We start from the raw sequence: 10,694 nt of genomic DNA on the forward strand, positions 1-10,694 counted from the left end.
AAAACCTCAGCAAGCCATTGTAATGTTGACTAGGTCAATCTATTATTATCAGGCATCTATACAGTCTATGATCATACAGGCAAAGGTGTTGGTTGATGCTGACATCTAGTGGTAAAAAATGCTTCAGCACCATTTTATCACTGCTGGAGGGTAAAGAACAATAGAAATAATTATATAAATAAACACAAAATAAACACACAGGATGACAAATGAATGTTACACTGTGATGCACTGTGTTTTCCTACTCCCCTTGAAGTGGTCATCCAGTCTCCTGTGACGGAGGTGACTGCAAGTTGCTTCATACAAGGTCACCGCTTCAAAAATTCATCAATCTTTATTAGTTTATCTCAGAGTTGAGGTGCAAAGACACTACTTTGCATTATTTATCGTTTTTTTAATTAGTGTGACAGTTCCTCAAGAAAATACAACATCATTTATTTGACGTTTGTGTGCCAACCACCAATGGTTCAATTACCGAAACATTGCAAAATGTGATTATACATATTGTACCAAAATATAACAAGATAAACATGTCACCCTGAAAAATGATTGGATCTTGTATTTTACGAGTTCAGTTCTTGTAAGAAACCATTGTTGGGTGTGCCCTGGTGGCCTAATGTTACGCTGCATATCATATTACCACAATGTCTACGGTTTGACTCCTGGCTGGGGGACCCTCATTGCATGTCACGCCCTCCTCACTTCCCTTATTTCCTGTCTAGCTATACCAACTCTCAATAAAGGCTAAATGCCAAAAAAGTAATCTTGAAAAAAAAAGAAACTGTTGTTGACCTTCAGCACACGGTATTTGATAGACTTTGATTTCTAAAGGCAAAAGTCTCGCTCTTGAGAGTTTGATTTTATATTAAACACAATATATACACCGCTTACTGCATTTAACATTTTTTTTTTTGAAAAAGAGATGTTGGACATTCTGTGTGATGGTTTTTATGGTCCATCACATGATCTTTAATGATACAAACATGTTTTAATCACTCTGCCATAATTAGTGAACAGATGGTAAATATGAATGAGGCATTATCTGTTCTTAAACCTACAGACTTGCTCCTCAAAGGAAACATTCTTGGCTTAACTTTCCATTTGTCACACATTTAATGATTTAAAAGCAGCTTGTTCCTGTGATATGTTACTTTATCCCGATGGTTCAGCCTTTCTTATGTCACATCAAAACCATAAAAGTGACAGGAAACTACTTTCAATTTCTTCGCTTTTGAAAGTCAGTGCATGGCTCTTGGATGGTGACAACTCAATAACTTTGAAAGTATCTTTCAACTGTCCTGGATGTCTTCTTGATTATTTCTCTTTCTGAATTATGGTTCAAAAACTGTGTTACACCATCAGTCAGAAAAAAAAAAAAATCTGCTGATATATCAACTGGAGCTTTTAAAAGTGCTGGTTGGCACAATAATCCAAAGCCATTATGTTTGCTGTTCTCTGCTTATCAGTATCCCAAAGGCTTTGGAAAGGATAAACAAACATCACATAATAATGCAGCTCTTTTGTATCCCCTGTCACTCAGCGTCTGAGGTGAATTTGCAAATATCAGTTGACCATGTAAAGACGTGTCTTCGACAGACTGTCTGTGGTTTTGATTTTAGAAGACAATATTGTTAGAATCGCTCATTGCTCTGGTATTTGTTGTTTATAGTCAACATGTGGACACTACAACGCCTTGACGTCTGTAGAGTGAGTCATCTAAAGCTGTAGTTTCTAGAAATGAGCCTGCCGTTTGTTTGTCCAAACAAGCTTTGCATGCAAGTCAGTCTCCTCTGACACATGCAATCATAAATGAGAATAAAATTGGGTTTACTGGGTTTATTGAGTTTATTGGGTTTACTGCAAATAAATGAAAAACATACAGAGATTTTAAAGATCCACCTTTTCAAGTTTTTTTATTGTAACAATGGTTTAAATTAGCGTGTATAAGAAGTCGAAACATCAGAAAATGAGGCTCTACACAGCTTTTTAGCCTCCTTTAGCTTATTGCTTTGGTTTTTATGGCACTTTAGTCTGTGGTTCTGTTGTAGTGCTCTCATCATCAGTTTTGAGCTGTTTTTAGAAAAAAAAAGCTTTAATAAACCCACTGCCCAGCACCAAATAAACCCACTGCCCAGCAGAAAAATTTAGGAACAAGCTGGTGAAGAAAGTTGACCATTTTTTTTTCAGGAGTTGGTTGAAACCTAAAAGGACTTTGAATATTAGACTTAAGTAAACACAAACAGAGTTCCAAATTAATGCTTTGCGTAAGTTAGCCATAGCAACTTTATAAGGTGATAATATGTCAGATATATACATTTTTCAGCTTGTTTTGGAGTTCTTCTGCCAACACAAACAGAAAATAAATAAATTCATGCCGCTTTAACTTGAACATGATAACTAACATAATTACACTGTCTATTTCTGTCCTATGATTAGCCTGACTAATTAGTGGTTATACAAAATGTCCTTTGGCTACATGCAGAGAATAACCTTGCTTTTGGCCGTACTCCAGTTAAGCTGTTTACATGCACCTTTGACACCCTGTAACTGAGTCTCTCAGCATCCATTAATAAACCAGATTATTCTCGTACCACCTGGGGTGTTCACCTGCCCGCAGACACAACGCTTCACCAGGAAAAAGGATGAAAAACACCAAGCTATCAACTTTGAAATTTGACAGAAGAACAGACCTAAAATCCAAAGGAAAGAAATCTTGATCTAGTTCTTGTCCACAGTGTCTTCTGGCTGATAAACAAATGTATCTTTAATGCTGTGGGAGGTTTTGATAACATAAGGCATAATTAATTTGAAAAGAATAAGATATTTCTATATCACGGTGATCCATTTAGTGTCAGAGTCACATGATCATCTTAAGAAGATTTATCATAAGTGAATGATAAATTATATCTAATTATGTCTAACACTAACACACTAAACACAAGCCAATAACTTCAACAATAAGTTGGCACATCTTTGTTTGCACAAGAAGAAAAGTTCAACCATCACCCACGGACACTATTTTCAGTACTTTTCGCTACTGAAACACATATCTTTTATTAAGCTTGTGAGCATCTTTTTTATGTTTAAGGTAGTCATGAGGAAAAAGAGAATCAGAAAAACACCAAAACAGGCTCATAAAGCCTTTATTGGATATTCATAATGAAAAGTTAATAAGCTGTGGCCACTGCGTTTTGAGCCTGTGTCCCTGATGTAGGTGGCATTTTGTAATGCATTTCCTAAGGAAGGATAAAATGCCAACCAGCCAGGGGTAAACAAATAGGAAATGTTAGTGTGTGTACAGTGTATCTAAGGGTTAAACCTAAAAGATATCAAGGAAGAGCCACTCAGCTTTTCTGAGATCTCACTGGTTTCTGCAAGACACAAACGTTAAGAAGACGATTCAGCTCTAACAGTGAATTACTTTACCCTCCCCTGACCTACAGAAAAGCATCTTCACACACACACACATATACAAAAAAAACATACACAAATCACATGCTCTTCGTGGGTTTTAAGAGGGTATCAGTAATGCTTTTTGTGAGCTTGCAGTAACATTTCAGTCATGCAGAGACGGTAATCAAGCCCACAGAGAAGGCTCAAAGTGTAGGAATATATAAAGGAACAATCTGGCTACGTTTGAAAAAACATTTATTTTTATGGCTCACCTGCAGCCATGTTCTTTAGTTAAAACAGTGAGGACTCTTTTTTTTGTTTTTCATCTAAATTGACACACTCCTCACACTGTGTGCGGGGATGTGCCAGGCAGCTGTTGTTCAAATGTCGCAGGCATGTTGTGAAATACCTTGAACGTGATTACATGTTGTTACCTCAGACTAATGCATCTCCTAGAAGCAATTTACCGCTAAATTTCATTTTCACCGACTCTGAATCAAAAACCATTAAAACCTCCAAGGGAAACCACACAGGATTCAACTTTGTAGAAATTATGCACTTTTTATGATCGACTGAGGAAATAAGCAAGAGCAAGCACAGTTTGGGGTTTTCATTATGCCTCTCCAAAGATTTGCAAAGTGTTTCTGTTCAGACTGAGCCACAGAATCTTTAGCATACAGGGGAGAACAGTCATCAAATGTAATGTTTATTCGGAGCATCTGAGAGCTTCAATTTGGAGAACATACTGGGGAAAAATCTTTTCTGTTCTACACATGAAACTTTAATTAAAAAGTATCATTGTGAAACTGGAAAGCACATTATAACAGATGTAAACTGCTTGCTTGTTTTATGAAAAAAAATGTATGAATCCATTTTGAAACTAGAGAGACAAACATCCACAGTGTGACCTGTTATTCTGTCTGTTTACATCTAATCACAGTGAATTAACCTTAAATACTGTAATGGCTTAAAGGATGCTTCAAAAGATTCACATAAGTGCAGCCCCATTATGTTATTTTGCTTGTTACATGTTCCATCTCTCAGCCATTTTCCCAAATCGACTCTCTGATAAAGCCAAAGGGGCCTCAGAGCTCAAAATCTCATCCATATCCACATATTAGGACTTATTTTCTTCATTGTCCTAAAACCACTGAGGATATTTCAAAGGAAAGTTAATAAAATATTAATCATAAATTGGGAAATGGTTTCTCATACTGAGCATATTACTGGACATATATTGGTCACTTCGGTTCTAGTCTGCAAAGCCTCTGTTATATCAGTAATATCAGCTTTGAGTCGCCATGTCAAGAAGATAGAAATATTTAACAGATAAGAATAGGTAAAAGGGAGCTATAGCTGCAGTGTGTGACATTTTCTGTGTTGTCACAATACATTATCTGTAACATTTTTGTTGCGTGCAGTCTGTGTGATTCTATCCTCAAATATGTGAGCTACACTGCATGTGCGACAACGCAAACTGCATTTTGCTATTCAACATCAAACGGAATTTATGCAAAAACATGTATGCATGAATTAATGATGTCTGCACTCTTTCTTTAGAAGCGCGGGAACATGAATTAAGAATACATACAGTATGAATGAATGAATGAATGAAGGGGAAACATTTTCTCCATCATCATTATTCAATCGACATGCTTGTGTTTGACAAGTCTGCTTTAAATGAACATGGCTCCCAACTGAATTTATTTACCCACATGCATCTAAAGTTATTGACAGCAATGATAAAAGCTGGTTGAATCCTCTAAATGCACAGAGAAGGAGGTTCAGTGCTTCCTTTCTTTTAGCCGAGGAAACGCAGAACCCTGTGAAGGAAAGAGATGATCAAAATGCAAAGTTTTTTTTTTTTAGTTCATATGGTAAATTCTAATATAAAAAGACATTTAATTTCATACATGTGTTTTGAGAAAATAAGAATATAGACCCAGCATAATTTCTTCTGTGCATTGTGCTTGCCCCTCCAGACATATTTTAAGACATATAAAAAGACTCTTTAGATGGACTTGAATAATGATTTCTGCCTGATGTGTTTTTTCCACAAAAAAGTTCAATTACCTTGTTAGAAATTCTTAAAATTACATCTACTTCTCCCTCATTACAATCCAGAATCAATGAATATTCAAATATTGTTCATTTCAAAAGTGTAACTGCTGAACACAAGATGTCTCCTACTTCACTGTAAAGTCCGTTCTCAGTGTTTGTGCACTTCAAGTTTCGACCTCATACTTTTGTAAGTTGCAAACGATTGGCTCCAAACTAGTTGTGATGTCACAAATCCTGCTTGTACGTACTTAAACTCAGATTTAAGGTGAGCCCAGAAAACAGCCTTCTAGTGTCAAACTCTGCACACACTGTACATCATTCTGCACCAAGAAGCTCAACATCAAACTTAAGAAACAAGAGGAAAAAACAACAAAATATATTATTTGTTTACCATTTACTCACTTTGGCCACAATTTTCATGAATAAAACTTTTTGTAAGACAATCGAATCAATAAAATTAACAAAACCCACATTTTCAAGTGAAGCTCGACTTATTGCATGGTAGGAGAGACCAGGGACAGATGTAACATGGGACAGTTGTAACACTTTGAATTCCTCCAATCAGAAACAAGCTACAGTGATTACACTCACTCCGCACACGCTCAGTGAGATTTGTCTTATTGCTTACAAAAAAGGAGCCACATTTGAAACTCCCAGAGAAAGTTACCAGTGAAAGTGTTTTTTTTGAGGTAAAAATTTAACTTTTCTATCAGATGTATTTTTTGGATACTGTCCTGAGATCAAATGTCAAGGAATCCAAACAAGTATTATTAGAATCACTGTTTTGTAAGCTAAAAATAGAAACATGTGTCAAACTAGTCAGTCAAGCTAGTTCACATGAGGTGAAAACATGGCTGGTGATACTGGGACGGTTGTAACGCCTTGTTACAACCATCTCTGAACCAGGTTTCATTTATATTTTAAAAAACTAAAGGCCAACATAAACTAGATAGATAGATAGATAGATAGATAGATAGATAGATAGATAGATAGATAGATAGATAGATAGATAGATAGATAGATAGATAGATAACAAATTAGTCAGTGGAAACACATGTTTGGTTACAGCATGCGAAATATCAGACAGAGGAAGACAGACAGGGGAGTCCCACTTCTTTTGCTGGAGAGGGCTTCAGATGGCATAAAATAGGGCAAATCAGTCAGGACAGTGGCCAAATCATACGGCATTTGTCATGTGACATTGTACTGAATGTTGTCCTCAAACTAATCCATCCAGGATGTGTGTTCTACCCATTAAATAATTTTCTTGCATTATAATTTGATGGCTTCCCCTCTTTTTTGTCATGTAGTGTGAAAAAAGGTATTCATTATTTTAAATAAGAAGTGAATAGTCACAATAACAGGAATGATAAATAATCTTTTTTATGTTGAATATATGATTGATTCATTATGTTATATTTTTGACATGTTATAACCGTCCCTGGAAAGTGTTACAACTGTCCCAGTGTACAGGGACAGTTGTAACAGTGGAGTGACTGTATTTAAATCAATTTTGCAACCTGTACATATTTCATAAAACCACTTAAATACATTGTTTCAGTAGTTGACACATTGCAGTTTATAATATAGCAAATGGACCATTCCAGTGTAAATGGTTTTTGATTTATTGGGAAAATCGCAAAAAGTGTTACAACTGTCCCTGGTCTCCCCTACTTTTTTTCAGCTGAGTGCAACTTATGTACATCTCTACTTAATTTATTAGACTATATTAAAGCCACTTTGAGCAGAACTTTTATGTAATATTGTGATGGCGTAAGTTTTTGTATGTGGAAAACACAATCCCAGTGGATACTGGTGCAGTCTGGTTTGCTTTATGTTTACAATCTATCTATAATTTTGTCATCGAGATTTTCCATATTGCCATGTTGCTATTTTGGTCTATTCTGTCCACTTACATATTTCAGGTCAGATGTACTTGAGAAGTTTCCATTTCAAGTAAAGAATGAGAAAAAGAAGTGAAATATTACTACCGTCAGTTGACGTAGCATCCGGAGCCACTGGAAGTCTGCCGAGGAACAGCTTCCTGGAAGCTAACCAATCAGAACAGAGTGGGCTCATCAGGAGGGCGGCCTTGAAGAGACAGGAGCTAAAACAGCCTGTTTCAGACTGAGGCTGAACTAGGGGGCTGCATAAAGGGCCAGTATAAGATAAACAGTTTTTTGAACTATAAATCATGCAAAGATATTCCAGTAGAGCCCCAGGATATAAATATAGACTTGCAAATGTGCATGATACGTCCTCTTTGAAGGTTTTTTTTTTTTTTTTTTTTGGATTGAGGGTGTGGTATGTTGTGCAGATTGTGAAGAAGCCCTAAAAGGCAAATTTGTGATTTGTGATATTGGGCTATATAAATAAAATTGACTTGACTTGACTTCTCTCTGCCAGGGTTTCTTTCTTTCTGATAAAAACACTAGGAGTCGCTAAAGTCAGAAATATTCAAATCCAACACATAGAGGATTTAACTTCACTATTATTTGGCAGCTCAGTGCTGAGACTGTGTAATTCATAATACATTAAGATATGATTTTATCATTTACTTTGTACTTTTTCTGTTAAATACAAACTTAAATAGTTTTATATATGAAATATACATACTGTATATGTAGGTTTCTCATATTCTGTCTTAGTGCTGTCATTGTCTTTTCCTTATTCTACTTTATGTATTTCTATGATATTGTCCCCTTAGGTCAAGGAAAAGTGTTCTTCAAAGGAAATGAATTTATTGTGTTTGACTATTTGGACCAGTTACAGAAGATTACAGAGGGAACATTGTAAGGAAGGGAACATGTACTGCATGTTAATGTGTGTTCCCAGCATTATCTACATCCTGATAATGACCTCAAACTACTGCTCGTTCAGCTTTACATATTCTGTAAAGTTCCTGGATCTTAATGTACAGTGTGGCAGCCAGATATAGAGACAAAAATAGCTTTCACACATCAGTGTGAACATAAAACTTGAATCAGCATTCATAAATGTGCCATGTAGCTGTTAAGAACCTCTTCATAATGCATTTATCAGGTTTCTAAGTACCCCACTTTTTTACTTTTTCATGGCATTTTTTACACTTTTGTTTTGCACAGAAATTTAAAGCGTGTCTATTCTCTGTTTGAAATTTAGACACTTCTCTTATTCATGTCCCCGATGAGAATACATGATCCCATTATCTTCAAACACTGGCAAGCCATGTGAGGTACCAGTGACAGGCTGTCTGTGAGGAAGTCTGTGTGCTCGGGACAGTAAGCCACTGTAAAAGCTTATTTATGGCTGCATCAACAGCTGACCTCAACAAGGATATCTCCACTGCACTACTTAAAATTACTGTTATATTGTTGTGTCAAAGTACATATCTACTGCATGTGTCTAACTGGGCATGTATGTAAATGTTTTTGGTTAGAAGGTAATAATATGTAAAACAGTTTAAGGTTATGAAAGTCAAACCACAATATAACTAAAGACTTACAAACTAAGGAGTTTTCTGCTGTACATTAGTCCTGTTCAGTCAACTTAGAACAGTTTTATTGGCCTGTGTGTCTCAACTGTGTCCAACCTAACATGCTCTGGTGTTTTTTCTAAAGCTGTGTATAAGTTTGTTCTCTCAATTTGAATAGTATGACATTGTAATTTTACAATTTTTTATTTCATCATTCATTTTATGTTTTCCTCTGACCACAGTGTCGGCCAGATGGTCGGTCCACCACTTTGCTTCACACTGAAATATCTCAACATTTGGATAAATTGCTATGACATTTTGTACAGACATGCACCATCCCCTGACAATCAGTCCTAATGATTTTGTTGTTCCTCTGACTTTTCCTCTAGCACAACCATGCAGTTGACATTTGTAGTTTTGAGAAAATATTTCAACAACTATTGGATAGATGACCATGAAACTTGGTGCACACATTCATGTCTGCCTCAGGATGAATTATAACAGCTTTGGTGATTCCTTGACTTTTCATCTAGCGTGTGTGTTGTGTTCAATTCTTTGGTTAATTGAGCAAATACCTGCAAAACTAATGACAATCCCATCAGTCTCAGCTGTAGTTTGTGTTTACTGATCATAAGCAAATACTACCTTATTATGCTAAACTAAAATGCGAACATAATGTCACCTGCGAATGGTAATTAGCATTTGCATTGTTATTGTGAGCATGTTAGCAGCAAGTACAAGTACAGCCCACAGACTGTATATAAAGCAACTAGTGTAGCTTTAGATTGCAGTCACACAAAAATTTGCTGGGCCAAATTTACTTGAATGGTGTGGCCCAAAGCAAGGGGACAGTAAATATGATGGGTAAGGTTGTAAACATAAACTGCAGGTGCACACATTCATGTCTCCCTCAGGATGGCTGCTAGCATTGCTAGCGGGCTAACAACAGCAGGCCACAAAGTTGTAAATTATACAGCTTTTCATCAAAGTACTTTGGAACAACTGTATTGTGTGTAAAGTACAATATATCCTCTGCGTTATTTAATTGGTGGCAGAAAACAAAGGTACTGTATGTCATGATAACAAGAAGCCCATGATATTTATGTGTTAATAGAATAAAAAGGTACACTATAGGATTTTAAAAGTTTTTTAAAGGTGTTTTTTGTGTGTATTGCAATTTGATTAATGTGTGTATTTGTGTCAACATAACAACATTGTTTACTGCTCTGCTGTTGCTATGCTCCGTGTTATTTCCTTTCCTTTGAGACTTGGATTGATTTCTTAACAAGTTGAAGGAGATTTAATTTTCAGAAAAAAACAAGTACACCCCGCCCTTGTTCTAAACTCACCAAAGCACATCAGCTTTGAGTGCCACTTCATCCGCCTCACTCGTCCACTCAAATCATTTCAGCCAGGATGTGACTCAGATGACAGAGGAATGAGGCAACAACAATCCTGACTCATCTGACGCACAGTACCTGTGTGAGTTCACAAAGTCACACGTCATTCGGTAGCCTGATATAGACCAGAGACAAAGGCGTGGATGAAACCCGAGCTTGTCTGACTCCTTTCTGTTGCCATGACGACAGCAGCCGTTTCCAATGCCTCTGTGAGAAAAAACAAAAAAGTCTCAAAGGACCTGTGACCAGAAGCTCCGCCCACTAGGGGGAATTCACAAATCTAACCTGGCAACCAGGCAATCTGGCAACCGAAAATTAATACAATCAAGTTATTTAGATTTTGGGAAACGGTGTGGTTACAAATGGACTCTCTCCAAACCTCACAA

The sequence above is a fragment of the Thunnus albacares genome, chromosome 1 (genome assembly GCF_914725855.1).
Source record: "Thunnus albacares chromosome 1, fThuAlb1.1, whole genome shotgun sequence".
In the NCBI taxonomy this organism is placed as follows: domain Eukaryota; kingdom Metazoa; phylum Chordata; class Actinopteri; order Scombriformes; family Scombridae; genus Thunnus; species Thunnus albacares.